The 14,500-nt window shown below is 42.7% G+C and overlaps 1 long non-coding RNA gene across 1 annotated transcript in view; it reads left to right on the forward strand.

Annotated features, from left to right (window-relative positions):
* Positions 1-1,424: 1,424 nt before the first annotated feature.
* LOC116409697 overlaps positions 1,425-14,500 on the forward strand; it is a 51,967-nt gene continuing 38,891 nt past the window's right edge. The window contains exons 1-2 of the long non-coding RNA XR_004221928.1: positions 1,425-1,475; positions 2,221-2,343. This is a non-coding gene — a long non-coding RNA (uncharacterized LOC116409697). The remainder of the gene's footprint in view (positions 1,476-2,220; positions 2,344-14,500) is intronic.

Consider the following 14,500-nt stretch of genomic DNA (forward strand, 5'->3'; position numbering starts at 1 on the left):
CTAAATCCCCTCTCCATCAATACGATTCATTATACGTTGAAGGGGGGGGGCGGGATAATGAAATGTGTCTTCCTTTAACTGGGGTGGAGGGCCAGTGCCGTCTTTGTAAAGGAAAACAAAAGTCTAATAGTTAGTACCCCTAGAGAGGCCTCCCTCCCTTCTTCTGAACTGCACGTTTGCACTTATAGATCAAACCTCATTTGCCTTACCTGTTCCCAAAAAGCCGTGTAATGGAGCTTAATGATACATACACTAGGAGCATGGAAAGTTGAAACCCACCTGGACCTGGCTTTAACTAGGAATGTGTTGTACTAATGATCACTTAAGATGATACCTGCCAACCCTGCTGCTTTACTTTGCTTTTAGGTAGGGCAAATGAGACTCTATCAGGGGTCTGCAGGGAGAGAGGAGGGAGACCTCTCCAGGGGTACTTATTATACACTCTGGTCTGCTTTTGATTTAATAGAACCCGGAAATATAAATAACTACCAGTAGGGTAGTTTGTGCCACGGCACCTGCGCCTGCCCTCCCTTGGTGCTGGCAAACTGGTGATGAGAATGATGAGAGTGGTTGGGGGTGTTGGCTAGCTCTGGGGGGGCTACTAGGCGATGGGGCCCAGTTGCAAAATTTGCCCCCAGGCCCATTGGCTACTAGTTTCACTATTGGTTTCAGCACAATAGAATTTATAATCTGTGCCAAAAGAAAAAATCACTTCTCCAGAAAACTGACAACCTGTCTGATTATACACTTGGGGGCGTATTTATTATGCTGTGTAAAACTAATTTGCCGAAAAAATGGAGTAAAAAGCTGTGTAAAAAAAAAGGAAAGGATCGGCATCTGAACGCCGGATATTACGCAGTTATTTTCCATAAGTTCCGGTGGAAGAAAAAAACGCGTAAAACAATTACGCCGATTTTACGCCGTTTTTACACCATTTTTACACAGCGAAGCCTGGCGATGTGTGGCGAATTTTCTCGCCGTTTTTTACACAGCATAATAAATATGCCCCTAAGGCTGTGGTTTTTGGAATTTCTCAGTTCAAGATCCCCTTCAGCCAAAGTTCCAATATATAAATAGAGTGAATAAAGAAAATAAGTGATCACTCCCAAACCCTCTCTATTATAAGGTTACAGTAGTATCTAGAAGAGTTAATAAGCATTATTCCCAAATTTAAGCCTAACTGGCCTTCAGCTGGAACCCATAATGCCACTGCTGCAGCCATAGGAGGCGGGGGGGTTGCAGCCTCACAGTCTGGGACCATTACACTAAGGTGAGTGATGGAATATACAGGGTTATGGTACCCCAACAAAAGCCACTCTAAACAGAATCCTATATTAGCCAGTACTGCATTTAACTGCACAGAGCAAACCCCACCCACTATATAGTCTGCAACAAAATCAACAATCCTGACACAGCACCCAGTGGCCGGAACGAGCATCCCCTGCATTGGAGACAGAGCCCGAGGTGCCTGCATGGTAGGTAACAGCATGCCCAATACACTGCATGAAGCACAGAGAATAACAGGCATATAGACACTTATACTGTCTCCCGCATGTTCCTAATGTGATTTAAGGACAGGTTTCCTAGAGTGAGTGGGAAACTCTCTGCAATGTTGCACGATGGTAAATAAATACTGGGGATTCCAGCACTTCCATCCCAGCACATCTCTCTATTGCACCAAACTCATGTATCATTAGCTTTAAAGGGACAGATTGCATGAATGAATGCAGCATCGAGTTACTGCAGCTCCTTGGCTACTTAGTTATCATGCCTATTGATTTCAATCCAATTCCTGAATGTGGAATTCATTAACTAATTTCTACTATTCTCAATTAAGATTCAGATGACTTACAGTTTCAGAGTTTTGTATATCATATTGCTAACATTTACACAATAGATAGATATAGATAGATTTGCAGTAAGAACAGGATAATGGAACATTACCCTTGTTACCCAAATGAATTGGATGAACGTTCATTGTAACAAAATAATAAAGGGAAAAAGCACCAAAAAATTGATAGTGCAGCAGAATTTGCATTGTTTAGAAATGTAATTGCCTTTGTAAAAACAGTATCTGTCTGGCTCTTCAAATTCTTTGCTCTGTTGGACTCCTGAAACAATTTTGCAGAAGCCAGCTGATTAACAAAGCCCGGATAGGCTGTATATTTCATCACTTCACTAACAACCAGACTGACACAACTTTATTTAATTAATGGACAGGGCAGGGTAGAAGGGAAAGAAAGCTTGTCTGCTCCTATGGTGCTTGTACTGCAGTGAAGATGCCTCCTCTATCCACTTCAGCTTCCTGGGTAACTGTTACCCCAGCTTGGGTCCACCAATTAGGTAAGTCCTTCCCTACTGCACAAGGCAGCTCCTTTCTACATTCTTACTGTCCACATGCATTCTCCCCATGCAATTACAGGGGGACACACCTTGCTCCCTTCAGACCTGGAGTCAGAACCAAAACAATCCCCTAGCAAGTGGAAAAAAGACAGCAATTTTATATCTCATCTTCAACCATGTTAAATGTCAATTATACTGCATAATGCTTATTTTTACTCTTATTTATGCATATTCCCTTTCATTTTGACTTTTATTTAATCCCCTTATATAGACCAAATGAATAACAGTTCCTAACATTTAATATATTACAGTGTCGGTGCATATGAATGAAAGCAAAGAGCATTAACATTGCTATTATATGATCATATCCACAGTGACTTAGAGCATTAGCTGGAGAATTCTGTGCCAAACGCCTTTCCTATTCCTGGGATTATTATAATATAGCAATATAGAATAATATCACTAGTTTGCATTTAATTTCAGAAGAAATGTATCCCAGGGCAACAGGAACCATTACCTTGAATGAGTATTAAAATAGGAGCTTCATTCATTTCAGATATAAATGCAGCACAAGGGTTAACCTATTTAATATAAATAATTATAGGGTTCATTTACAAAGACTTATTCAGGGAAAACTTTCCCAGAGCTGGCTGTGCTCTGCACCTCCCACAAAATGAAAAGGATTCCAGTGCAAGGTGCAAAAGGCAGCAATGGTGGGTGCAAGGCCTGCCCTATGGCCGTACAGAGCAGGTATTCAGGGCAGTGGCAGAACAACAGGTTATTACAAAATTACTGGTAAATATACTGCTGGTAAATTTGTCATATCAACCCCTGGCCGGACCTTGGCTGTTTTTTTACCTGCTAGGCCTGTAATATACAGTCCAGTTGGCAACCCTAGGGACGGGAAGGGGCAGGAGGGGGGAAGTCTATGTGCCACCCCCTGACACCTCAGATCAGAGGCATGCCACAGGCAAAGAACAGTAATTGCAAACATAGTGGCAAGTAGATTGTTGGCTCAAATTTTAACAGCCCTTGTTCCACCCATCTCTAAGGAGACCTCTGGCTGGGAAAGGGCTGAGGCTTAGCACAAAGGCGTTTATACTGTTTAACAGTAGGACCAGTAATACCAGAAAATAAAAGAATATTGTATTCATTAAAATATATTGTACTGTTACCCGGCATTGGGAAAATATGTGTAGTTGCTTCTGAACCACTGCTGCAGTTTATATAAATAAGCTGCTGTGTAGCCATGTTGAAATTGGGCTATAGGACAGGTTACCAATAGATGAGCAGAATACAGTGGTTACTAAGAAAAAAAAATAGGGATCAAATGCCATTGTGGCTCTCTACAGAATTATAGAATTAAAAACCTCTCCCCTATAGAATTGATTCTTTAAAGTAAAATTATTTTTACTCTATGGAATTACTGATCCTTTAATGTTTTATTTATTTATTTATTGTGAGTAGTTATTATCGTAACCAACTTTCAAACATTTATTCTTTACAAGGTTTAATTGGTTTAATAGTGATTTTTAGACAGACATCTGTCTGTTTCTTCCAGTTTTTTTGTACTGCTGGTTCTGAATATTCAGTTTAATGTTAAAGAGTTTGGGAAGACATAAGGAGACATAAACCTTCTACAAAACTCTGCCATTGCCCCTAATCCTAACGTTGGGTATCAAAAGATAATTACTGTGCAATTCGGGCTTTCTCAAAATTGACTCCAAAATGCGTACAAGACCTGGGGGGTGGGGTACAGTGTGAAAACCCCATGCATGTAACAGTGCTGCCTTTACTGTTAGCCTGGTAGCAGATTTGTATTAGTAAAGCAGCCAGTAGATGGCGCATGTACAAAAAGTTTCAGCAGTTGCACAATAAAGCTGCTCTGCAGTACTGGCAATGCCATATGTGACAGTGGAAAAGCATCTAGAAAAAAAATATACTGAAGGGGAATGATGTGAATGACATTGGCATGAAATTAAAACTGTGCTGGATCTGTGCCTTCTTCCTATTCTGAAACCTTGAATGTTGCATATATTTCCCTTTCAGCCTGACCCGTTAAAAAAAAAAACCCCAAAAAAACAGCAAAGGGTAGTGCCAAGGAACCACAGAGACACTGCATCATAATAGAAAAGGGTTTGGTCAATCAGTTTATTTTAAAGCCTAAGCAAAGCAGCTACAAGAATAATCCTTTAAAGGAGAATGCAAGTCAAAATTTAAAAAGCATACTGCCCAATAGTCCTCCTATTGTTTAGTAAAAACGCCACACTTTTGGCTCACCTAATCAAATATTTACTCAGTCACACTTACTTCACATTTTCTAGAACAGGCAGCCATCTTTAAAAAGGTATTCCCCCTTCCTTTCCCTCCTTGCTTCATACTGCACATGTGTTTCATTCCCTCCTCCCCTCCCCTCTGCCAGATCCGCTTCTGATTGGCTGGTGGGCATGTGTAGCTCAGAACAGGAGACAGGATCAAGTTACACACATGCTCAGAGAATAGGAAGGCTGCCGCTGGCACCTACAGGAAGGATAGAGAGATTTCAGTGATGTCACTGTAGGCTTCACACTGCTGTAGGCTGCCAGCACCATATCTCAGAGAAGCAAGCAGGGATCTGGGAATTTAGATGTGCAGTAAGTACTTAAAAAGAATGCCTTTAGACTTACTTTTAATTTATATTAACCTTTCATTGTCCTTTAAGTCAATCTAGTCATTAAGGCCAACTGAATTCATGGGGCCCTATACTACACAATTAGCAGAGCTGTCCACCCCCTGAAGGACAGGAAAATTAGCCCGTGGCCACATTGGATGGGGCATGCCAACTTAATTAGAATGGGGCTCCAATTTAATGAAAAATACTTGTCTCAATAGCCTAAGTGCCCTATCTGCCCTAACCATAGCAGGTTATGCCCAAACACCCCTGTTCCCCATCCCCGTCCTCTCTTTCTCCTTCTCCTTCTCCTTCCATTCTCTCTCTCTCTCTCTTTCTGTAACCTCTGTAGTACTGATTATCTTTTTTCGTCTCCCACTGGCTAGAACCTTTAGAACCTTTCCTTCCGCCAATCGCTTAACAGGAAGAGTAAGGAACTATGACTTGAATTCAATACAAGATCACTGGCTGGGAGTACTGATGGACGTGTCATAAAAATTGCTGGGGACCATTTATGGCACCTCTCAGTCCATACTCCCTGGACCTAAATAGAGGCTTGGTGCCTATTGATGGAGCAATTTCATCTACAAGCAAAGAAAGATATGGTAGGTCAAAATAATTCAGTTTAACCCAATTCTATCTGCTGTACATCTTTTGAATGTATTAGTCAATAATTTTATGTCACAACCCTGGACATATTAGACCACAGCCAATCAACACAAGTCATTCTCAGTTATATAAGGCCACTCCCCTTATCCATTTTAAATCCTTCCCACAGTTGGGTGGTACACAAAGACCTACCACAGTCTGGCATAAATGCCTTATAAGCCATTCCTTCTTGCCTTGAAGTATTTCTACTTCCAAAGGCACTTCTATTCACATATAAGGTATTGCCAAGGATGGCAGGCCCCAGGGTGATGGCAGCTATAATCAAAATTTATTACCTATAGTCCATTCTCCCTGTTCAGATCGGAAAGTCTATTTTTCTGCTACATCTGACTTCTCGCTGGGCATGGGTAGTTTAGGTCAGTTGCCAGAAAGCTGCCTATTTTCCTTTCTTAAGACAAGCTGCAGCTCACCAAAATATCTAGCATTCCTATTAAAGAATGTATAAAAGAAAAAGAGCCAAAAACAGCAGGAGCAGCTGGACTATGTGGCTATGTTAAAATTCAGCTGTTTCCCTTTCTTTGATATTTAAAAACAGAGAAAAGTTGGCCTAACTGTACAAGAGCCCAAATGTTTCATGTCTACCTTCTGGGAAATGTATTTTCTCTCAGGAATGCCACAACCAAGTGTCCTGGCAAGCAGCTTATTTATACCTTTAATGGGAATTAAAACCACCATAAAATCAGGTCTAGAAAAACAATAGGAGCAGATCAGGTTTTAGCCAATCAGATTTGGAGTCTTAAGGTCCCCATACACCATAAGATCCACTCGTTTGGCGATGTCGCCAAGCAAGCGGATCTTCTCCCGATATCCCTCACCTACAGGTGGGCGATATCAGGGAAATCCAGGGTAATTTGATCGTTTGGCCCTGGGGCCAAATGATCGAATTATAACGGCGGGTATAGGAAAAGTTTGTCCGGGGACCGCATCAACGAGCCAATGCGGTCCCCAGTCTGATTAGATTTCTAACCTGCTTGATCGAGATCTGGTTGATTTCAGGCCAGATTTCGGCCTGAACACCAAACTAAAAAATTATAATGCTTTATTACACATAGAAAGTAATTCACCTCTGAGAATTCTATTGACCACAAACTTTCTGATAGATGCAAGAGAATTCACCAATGTGAATGCTGACTCCCAGCACTATGTCAGCAATCTTGCTCTTATCTTATATACAGAGATTATTGTGCCATTTTGGCATCATTATATTACACTGGAAGTAAACATGGGGAGGAAGGACAGACTTATTCAGTGCTACTTAATTCTTTCAACTCCAAATGCCGGAACAGAGAGCATGGAGCCAAATTTACACAGGTCATTTGGGATTCTCATTGGAGGATTATTTTGCATTTTAATGCAGCTGTAGGCCCTGGAGAGTTGGGGAAAAGTTTTACTGGACAATATTGCTTTAAGGGCTGTGGCACATTCTGAGATTAGTCGCCTGTGACAAATCTCCCTTGTTGCGGGTGACTAATCTGCCCAATATGACATCCCACCGGCGAAAATGTATATCGCCAATGGGATGGCATACATGGCACTGTGATCACCGAAGTTCCCTCTCGAGGCAACTTCGGCAATTTCGGCAAATGCCATGGTGTATGCCATACCACCAGCGATTTACATTCTCGCCGGTGGGATGTCATATCGGGGAGATTAGTCGCCTGCAACAAGGGAGATTTGTCGCGGGCGACTAATCTCAGAATGTGCCACAGCCCTAAGAGTGCAATCTTAATGTTGGTGGACTACATCTTCCTGCATGCTTTAAACTTAATTAAATGTTAAAATATGCTGCAATTTGTTGCAACAACTTGCGGTTGTGCGGTTAAGCTGTGTTTAATGCCCCTTTAAGTAACTTGATTCTGATGTAAACGACCCCAACTTGACCAGACTTTTTTCATAATTGAGGCCAATGTAATTAGCATCAGAATTTAATAATCAGCCCTGTAACATCAGCTTATATGACAGGCCAACCTCATTTTCTACTTGATAATTTGCATGTGCAATGTCCCTTAAGCTTAGCTTCTCAGTAGCAGACACTTTCCAAGATGGTGACCCCCTTTGACATGTTTGAAGTCCTGGATCATTGCTGCTATTGAAGTGCTGAAACTTTAGACAGGTATATAAAATATGGCATTTTTAGCCATATACATTTTTAGGGCTTAGTTTTCCTTTAAGGTAATTACAGGATTGTTGTTACTATGAGCCAACACGAGGACCTTGCCTTAGGTAGCAGTGCCCGCAAGTTTTCAGGGGAGGCAAAAATTAGGAAACCCATTTTATGGTTGCCTGGGGCCCAGAAACAACCCTTGGTAAATACAGTAGTAACTGGAATATCAAATAGGTAAGTATATAATTAAGTTGCCCTTCTCTGAACCCACTCTTATTCAATAATATCCCGTTTGAGCACTGGAGACCAAAACTGAACAGCATATTCTAGATGGGGCCTTACCAGCGCTCTGTAAAGGGGAAGAATAACACCCTCCTCCCATGAATCTATACCCCTTTTAATACAGCTCAAAACCCTGTTTGCCCTTGCAGCTGCTGCCTGGCATTGCTTGCTACAGCCAAGTTTATTATCTACAAGGACTCCAAGGTCCTTCTCCATTATGGATTTGCCTAGCGCAGTCCCATTAAGGGTATAAGTGGCGTGCATAATTTTACACACCCAGGTGCATGACCTTACATTTATCCACATTAAATCTCATCTGCCACTTAGCCGCCCAGATTGCCAGTTGGTCAAGATCTTGCAGCAAGGATGCCACATCCTGGATGGAACTGACTGGGCTGAAGAGTTTTGAGAGAACAGAGAATGTACCACTGACAACCAACTTCTGTATTTTTTTCTTCCTTTCCTTTCTTTTGACTTGAAAATAACTCCAGTCCAGAGAAATCGGCTTAAATAATTTCACTAAACACAGAAAGAAGTCGCCAGCGCTCGGTCTAACCCACGCTGTAGTGTTGACCAGCTGCTAGAAACACACTATTGTGCCAGCGCTCGGTCTAACCCACAATCTGGAGTTGACCTGCTGCTATAAAAGATAAAAAGCCATTAATTATACACAAAGAGAAAGAAAGTTTGCCAGCGCTTAGTTTGCCTTTAAAAATAATTTTTACAAAAAATGAGGTGTTAGTACCACACTTTGGCCAAAATATGTAAGCTCACGTGCCACGTCAAGGCCCCTCATTATACGTGAGCCCTACACTGTCTAATGACTTTGAGTCTGTGATGCAATTAAAATAAAGTCCCCCAGAAAACAATGTGACTGAGTATTAAGACCTATTGTTATTTTCTGGGGGACTTTATTTTAATTGCATCACAGACGCAAAGTCATTAGACAGTGTAGGACTCACGTACAATGAGGGGCCTTGACGTGGCACGTGAGCTTACATATTTTGGCCAAAGTGTGGTACTAACACCTCATTTTTTGTAAAAATTATTTTTAAAGGCAAACTAAGCGCTGGCAAACTTTCTTTCTCTTTGTGTAAATAATTTCACTGGTGCAGGAAATAAGAATGCCCATTGTTTCATAGCTAAGGAGTCTCAAAGGGAAATCCAAAATCAGCAGGCATTCAAATGCTGTAAAAACAGCAGCACTTCTGGGGCTGCTGTTTCGCTAGTGCAGAGACCACACTTGCACTCTCTGCACTAGCAGAGCAGAATTCCGAAAATGGAAATTCATCTCTTAAAGTTACCAGAGGCACCTTTTTGCCAATCCTGGGAAATGGCTGCTCACTGCCGGCCAAGGCAAGGTTATCAACTTGTTTCATGACAGGAGCAGCCCTGTGTATAAATGTACTTTGGGATAGAATTATCAGTGTTATGAGAAAGAATTACAGCACAGGAATAAAACAGACTTACTGCAGCAGTCCATTGGCTTACTAGAATGTAATCATGATTATCTAGTATTTACGGGTGAATAAGAGGGTAGAGAAGGACTCTTGTTACAGTCAATAAAAGGTAAAAAAAACAACAATATTCAACTAATTTTGCAGCTTGAAATTCAATCATGCAGATCATTTTGTAGTCACAATTACTTTGTACCACAAATAAATATCACTGTGAATTTTGTGAACACAAAGATATTTTAATTAGAAAATGATTGCGAATCTTAGGTTGACAAAATATTTTTGCAGAAAATGAATTTTGTCATCAGGAAATCAATGCTTTGCAGTATTGGGAACAGAGTTGAAAAACTGAATACAGTTTTATGATCACTGAAAAGTTTTTGGGCTATGTTACTGTATGTATTTGGTGGGCCCTTTAGGTGGGTTTCTCTAGTGGGCACCCCAGTCTGACACTGCCTATAGAAAAAAGCAAAAAAATTTGTAACACTCTATACAAACAAAAGGAATCCTGGGAATGAAATCCAAACTCTTAAAAAAATCCCATTTACATGGGTTTATCCTATAGGCTACAGCTCACCACATGGTGACTCTACCTAAGCTGATCAGAAAACCCTGCACTACACTGATGAGCCTCAAGAAAGGCGAAACCGGTCTGTAGTTGGGAATCTGATCAGCTATTATCCTGGCTTCAGCTTCAAACCCAGTGGGTGAGCTGTAGCCTATAGGATAAACCCTGTAAATGGGATTTTTTTAAGAGTTTGGAATTCATTCCCAGGATTCCTTTTGTTTGCTTTTGTCTGTATGAGGCAGTCTCCTCAACCTTATTTATTTGTTTTTAACACTCTATACAAAACTGTGCCACAATCAGCCATTTTTTTTGCACTTTGGCCACTGCATGTGTCATATTGCAAATGACCTACAGATTGCTCTAAAGCACAGTGGCATAACTAGTCAGCGCTAGGTTGTAACCCCCCCCCTTCCATCAACTCCCTGCAAAACCAATTTCAGAGGAGCCCAGCACAGGGCAACTCCTACCCAATCCCCTGCCTGCCCACATCTGCTTCCTTTACAGCTAAACCAGTGTCAGTGTCAGGCCACACTAAATTCAAAAAGAGTGGGGGAGGTACAAAGGCATCATTTAGATGCACAAGGTACGTAGCGGCAGGAGGTGCAGGTCCTGTCCTTACCATCGGTGCCCTGTCCTTACCACCTGCTCTGGGCCCACCCTTAGTACACTTGAACTTGTGCCCAGGAGCTTTCAAATTACCCCTGATGTCTCTAAACTAAAATGTATGTTTATTGGTCTTCCCTCTCTAGAGGTGGTACAAACGATTAGCAGATTATAAGAAAATTCTCTGCTAAATGGATATTGGAGGATACACACTTCTGGGGCTGATTTGCATAGTTGCATAGTTTTAGTTTTATGTTTTTTTCCCTATTAATAACATTGTCATCAAGCCAATCATACAAGCCAGGTAGCAACTCCACTAGCTATGTCAGGAGCTGTGATAAGTGCATTGCATTTCATTATTTGCTACTATAAGCACCATCTTGTCCTACTATACCTGCCATCCCACAGCCACAGTCCCTTCCAAGAGGTTATTATCCCACTGCTACTATAGGCACCATCTCTCCCTACTATACCTGCTATCCCACAGCCACAGTCCCTTCCCAGAGGCTATTATCCCCCCCCACTGCTACTATAGGCACCATCTCTCCCTACTATACCTGCTATCCCACAGTCACAGTCCCTTCCCAGAGGCTATTATCCCAGTGCTACTATAGGCACCATCTCTCCCTACTATACCTGCTATCCCACAGCCCCAGTCCCTTCCCAGAGGCTATTATCCCCCCACTGCTACTATAGGCACCATCTCTTCCTACTATCCCTGCTATCCCACAGCCACAGTCCCTTCCCTGAGGCTATTATCCCCCCACTGCTACTATAGGACCATCTCTTCCTACTATCCCTGCTATCCCACAGCCACAGTCCCTTCCCTGAGGCTATTATCCCCCCACTGCTACTATAGGCACCATCTCTCCCTACTATACCTGCTATCCCACAGCCCCAGTCCCTTCCCAGAGGCTATTATCCACCCACTACTACTATAGGCACCATCTCTCCCTACTATACCTGCTATCCCACAGCCACAGTCCCTTCGCAGAGGCTATTATCCCCCCACTGCTACTATAGGCACCATCTCTCCCTACTATACCTGCTATCCCACAGCCACAGTCCCTTCCCAGAGGCTATTATCCCCCCACTGCTACTATAGGCACCATCTCTCCCTACTATACCTGCTATGCCACAGCCCCAGTCCCTTCCCAGAGGCTATTATCCCCCCACTGCTACTATAGGCATCATCTCTCCCTACTATACCTGTTATCCCACAGCCACGGTCCCTTCCCAGAGGCTATTATCCCCACTGCCACTATAGGCACCATCTCTCCCTACTATACCTGCTATCCCACAGCCACAGTCCCTTCCCAGAGGCTATTATCCTCCCCACTGCAACTATAGGCACTGCCTCTGTATTTTACCTGTTATCCCACAGCCACAGTCACTTCCCAGAGGCTATTATCCCAGCTGCTACTGTAGCCACCATCTCTCCCTACTATACCTGCTTTTCCACTGTCCTTTTCCACACGCTGCTACTATAGACACCATCTCTCCCTACTATACCTGCTATCCCACAGCCCCAGTCCCTTCCAAGAGGCTATTATCCCCCCACTGCTACTATAGGCACCATCTCTCCCTACTGTACCTGCTATCCCACAGCCACAGTCCCTCCCCAGAGGCTATTATCCCACTGTTACTATAGGCACCATCTCTCCCTACAATACCTGCTATCCCACAGCCATAGTCCCTTCCCAGAGGCTATTATCCCACTGCTACTATAGGCACCATCTCTCCCTACTATACCTGCTATCCCACAGCCCCAGTCCCTTCCCAGAGGCTATTATCCCCCCACTGCTACTATAGGCACCATCTCTCCCTACTATACCAGCTATGCCACAGCCACAGTCCCTTCCCAGAGGCTATTATCCCCACCATCTCTTCCTTCTATACTTTCTATCCAACCCCAAATGGCTGCATGCACAGCATCAGAAGAAAAAGTTGGGGTGTGTTATTGTTATTTTCCACACTTTGTGTGGGGCCCTGGGAAGGCTCCCCTATTGGTACTCCTGTCTAGAAATGTGTATTATAAGCCTTCCCTAAATCCACAGAGCCACATATCTTTGGTTGAGATCAGTTCTCTGTATCCCTTAGCCAAGTACAGTTCATCCTTATAAAGTTATTATATTATGTACAGCTCCATATTGAGCCCTGCTTTGCAGTGCAGAGCAGTAAGCTTATGTAATAGGAGTTCTCTGTTCTCAGTACCTCAGTCCTAATCCTCTTGCAAAGTGGTTTCCACAACAAAACTCCAATCTGTTGTGTTTCGCGCTGATTAGTAAATCTACTGCTCATTTGTGCTTGAGCAGCTGTGTTTATTTTATTATTTTGGTACCAGTTAAAGACTGAAATAGGCATTCCAAGTATGTGTTTGTCTTTCTAATTGCCATATTTATATCTCATTTATCTAAATGCTTTTTTGCTCTGTGTGTATGTGAAACGTGGACATATACTTCCTACCACTAACTGCTGTACTGCAGTTACTCCAACAAAGCTGAAAGTGGCTGCGAGAAGCAGCACAGCAGCATCAGAATTTATTTTTAAAACATCACTTTTTGGTAAAACTTTTCACTGCTGTCCAGGCCAGCAGGGCACACACTGCATAAGCCTCCTCCAATTAGAATCCTGCCCATTCTGTGCACACCTGCTCCCTATTCTTTGTTCATGGATATCTTCACGTTGTTATGAGATTATTGCTGATCATGCTATGAATAGTTACGGCAGTATGGTAATTAATACCACTATAATACACAAGAACCCTGAATATCCTGTAAAGTATATAAAATACTGTACCTCTTGTTACATAGTTACATAGTTTCATAGGGTTGAAAAAAGTCCATCAAGTTCAACCCTTCCAAGTAAACCCAGCACACACAACCTATACTTACCAATCTATACTATCACATACATAAACTATATATACAACCATTAAAATTCACTGTGGATATCAGTATCACAATAGCCTTGGATACTATGCTCGTTCAAGAACTCATCCAGACCCCTCTTATAGGCATTAACAGAATCTGCCATTACAAAATAACTAGGAAGGCCATTCCCCCAACGTCACTTTTGTAGTGAGGGCATTCTACAAACCACCTACACTGCTTCAAATGGAAGCTCCGTTCCTCTAATCTAAAGGGGTGACCTCTGGTGCGTTGATTGCTTTTATGGGGAAAAAGAACATCCCCATCTGCCTATAATCCCCTCTAATGTACTTGTACAGAGTAATCATGTCCCCTCGCAAGCGCCTCTTTTCCAGAGAAAACAACCCCAACCTCGACAGTCTCACCTCATAGTTTAAATCTTCCATCCCCTTAACCAGTTTAGTTGCACGTCTCTGCACTCTCTCCAGCTCATTAATATCCTTCTTAAAGGAGAAGGAAAGGCAAAATCAAGAGACTTAAATCGCTTACCTTTTACCCCGGGCTGGTGCCCCTGCTCGGAGAGAACAGCACCAGCCCGGGGTAGCTATAGCACTTCCCTCTTCCGTCTTCGCTTGCGCGCGCATGCGAATTAGAGTGAAAAGCCAAACTTTAACAGAGAAGTCGACTTTTCACTCTAATGCGCATGCGCCTGTTGTTTAGTCCTTAGAAAACAAAGCCAGAAGGAGGAAGCGCTACAGCTACCCCGGACTGGTGCTGTTTTCTCCTAACAGGGGCACCAGCCCGGGGTACAAGGTAAGCGATCAAAGTCACTTGGGGGTGCCTAACATTTTGGCACCCCCGAGTGAATTAGCCTTTCCTTGTCCTTTAAGCACTGGAGCCCAAAACTGCACTGCATACTCAAGGTGAGGCCTTACCAGGGACCTATAAAGAGGC

The sequence above is a fragment of the Xenopus tropicalis genome, chromosome 3 (assembly GCF_000004195.4).
Source record: "Xenopus tropicalis strain Nigerian chromosome 3, UCB_Xtro_10.0, whole genome shotgun sequence".
In the NCBI taxonomy this organism is placed as follows: domain Eukaryota; kingdom Metazoa; phylum Chordata; class Amphibia; order Anura; family Pipidae; genus Xenopus; species Xenopus tropicalis.